Source organism: Phodopus roborovskii, unplaced genomic scaffold (genome assembly GCF_943737965.1).
Source record: "Phodopus roborovskii unplaced genomic scaffold, PHOROB, whole genome shotgun sequence".
NCBI lineage: Eukaryota > Metazoa > Chordata > Mammalia > Rodentia > Cricetidae > Phodopus > Phodopus roborovskii.
In genome coordinates, this window is record NW_026126447.1 from 19037486 (window position 1) to 19040788 (window position 3303).

Here is a 3303-nt window from a genome sequence, read left to right on the forward strand (position 1 = left end):
CATTCAACATCTTGCAGAACCTAGACTCACTCTGCCTAGAGGTATCCATGTCGCCTGGTTTGCACTAGTAGGCCACAACTGTAACTGTGTAAGGGTGGGGGCAGGTAAGCTGCTTGCCTGACAGAGCAAGCAGGGAGCACCTTCCCACACTGGCTATTGTGTCCATACATGTGGGACTTGGTGGTGGCCATTCAGTTCAGAGCAGTGGGGTGGGAGTTTGAGGCTCATTTTAGATCCTCTACTTTGTGGTCATTCCTGGTGTAGACACACTTTTGCATGACAGATAAACTATCCATTGATCAAGATGGGTGACACCCTGCACCAGGGTTTGAGAATGGTGCAGAGAGGCATCACTTCAGCCCACTGGCACAGATGCCCAAGCCAAGATCGTTCTGTTACTCTTCAAAGAGGTTGCTCTCCACAAAAGTAAAACCAGTACATGACAATAAAAACATCGCATGAGGAAAGATAACACAATGAGACAGATTGATGGAAGTGTTTCATGGAATAGAAAGGAACCCCACCGGAGAGGCAACAAAAATGTGGGGATAAACAGGTCCCACATATATTGCACACACACACATTGCCCATACACATTTCACAAACACACATTGTACACATATTGCACAAGCATTACACACCCATTGCAATATATGTTGCACACATGTATTGCACACATTACACATGTATTGCAAGTATGCGTTGTACATACACATTAGATGCATGCATTGAACAAATTGCTCACACATATAGTACACACATGCTGTATACACATTGTACATACATGTTGTATACACATTACACACACACATACACACACAATCACACACATTGGCTCAGGAAGTTCTTAGATGTTAAAAATGATAAGTTCACACAGTCTAGTGCATGGGCCTTTGTGCCAGCAAAGTATCACTGTCACTCAGTACCTGAGATCTCATAGCCATTGAAAAATGACATGAAATTTACCCCTTGCATGTCAGGGAGGATGTGAACTAATATTTGTTCACCCAGATAGGTACCAACAGGAGGCAAAGATACAATTTCACCCAAGTCTAGATTAGTGAACCAATGAGTTTATTGGGGTTACTAACAAGGCATAGATGAGGAGACACTTAAAGGAGCATAGACAATTTCAAGGCATCCACATCACCAAGGAGCACACCCCGACATGAGTGACAGCTCATGAAATCTGAATCCCTTGATCTCTTTCAGGACTTGCAGATAGTTCTATTGGCCAGAGTTTCATATCCTCAGCAGCTGTATTGCTTGCATAACTGTAGGTAAGGGCTTTGTGTATCCTGAGTGTTCCTGAAACTTATACAAGTTGTCTTCATTTTCTTAGTCTTAAGGAGTTTCCCTCCAGGATGTAATTTCCGATTTAGAAGAAATTGCAGCACAACACTTTGCTCCTGACTTGATGGGATACAGAAGATTGTGGTCCTGTGATTGTCAAAGGAAAGGGTCCAGAGAGGACACCAGGAGTCAAAAAATAGAACTAAGAACATAGATAACCATTGCTCAGAAAGAACAGACAGAAGAGTCAAGAAGAAGATAGCATGGGGGAAGGAGATGGGGTGAGAGAATGTACCAATCTCTGTGGGATGAGCTGGAGTGAGTTTTGTGGGGTGAGAGAATATAAAGAGGATGCAGTGAAATCTGTGGGTGAGGAAATCTATTGGTTGTTCAGCCCAGGGCAGGGTAGCCAGATGTGCACTACCATCCATGGTGGGCTCTGTGTGTGGGAAGTTTACTGTTGAAAGAGTCCCAGTGAGTGCAAAGAATTTTGTTCTGCCAGGTTGTAACTGGCTATTTGGTTTCTCAAAGACTCATTGTTTTCTACTCTTCTTAAGCTTTAATCACATTTAGTCTTTTTTCATAATTTATTGAGATGACTTTTTCGCACATAGAGTGTACTCTATATTCCTATGGAATTAAAATTTTAGGGGAAAAGCAATAATACACAAAAATGTCACAATCACTGTTACTACTTAGGGGAAATCTAGACCAAAGGCTCAATCTAGGGCATACACTATGGCAACAAGGTTGACAAAATACCTAGAGAATTTTTTTCATTCGTGAGTTAGATGCAAAATCGATATAATTAAGATTATGTCAATAAGAAGCTCCTGGTATTGGCATTGTCCTTGATAATCATTTTGTCATTTACCTCATACAGACCTTCAAATTTTAGGACATTTCATCTGTCAACTATCAACACATATAATGAGCATCAGCAAGGGTGCCAAGGAGGAAGTCAGAAAGTCAGAGCTGTTGGAGCTCAGCTCATTTGTTTCACATGGTGTCTTAGTTACTGTGCTATTGCTGTGAGGAGACACAATGAGGCTTATAAAATAAAGCATTTAATTGAAGGATTTCTTACAGTTTCAGACAGTTAGTCCATGACCATCATGGTGGGGAACATGGCAGCCAGTAAGCAGGCATGGTGCTGGAGAAGTAGCTGAGAGCTCACATCAGATACACAACTTGCAGGCAGAGAGAAAGACTCTTGCCCTGACACGGGCTTTTGAAACCTCAAAGCCTACTTTCAGTGACACACCTCCTCCAAAAAGGCCACATCTCTTAATCTTTCCCAAACAATCCCACTAAATAGTAATCAAACATTCAAACATATTCATCTTTGGGAGCCATTCCCATTCAAACCACTACACATAATTTCCTTTTCAAAATTATTATTGCTTTTAATTTTGAGATTATAACATATCACATCATTCCCATTTCCTTTCCTTCTCTCCAAAGCTTCCCATATGCTCCTCCTTGCTGTGTTTAAAAATGTGTGGCCTTTTATCATTACTGTTTCTTCCTTTGTAGGTATATACATATATTTCTAAATGTATCCTGCTCAGTCAGTATTATGTTAACTGTGTGCATGTTTTCAGGGCTGACCATTTGGTATTGGATAACCAGTTGTGCCCTTCCGGGGGGAAGGGAAGACTAATTCTTCCACTGTCAGCATTCCTTAGTAGCCTGTAGTTTTTTGTATAGGGTTGAGGCCTTCTGGGCTTTCCTCTGCCAAATTTAGCTGTCTGTTATTGTCCTTGTTCATGTTGGTGAGACTTTATGGGTGTCTGACATTGCTAGGAGATGCAGCAAACTCCCTGATCCTCAGACTCTTAGAATATTCCTGCCCTCCCCACTCTTTTCTACAATGCTCTCTGAGCCTTACATGCTGGAGTTGTTTTGTGAATGTATACACTGAGACTGCGTCACACAATTGTGTACTTTGATAGTGCTTTTCTGCAATGGTCTCAATGTATGGCAATGAGAAATTCCCTTGATGAACAG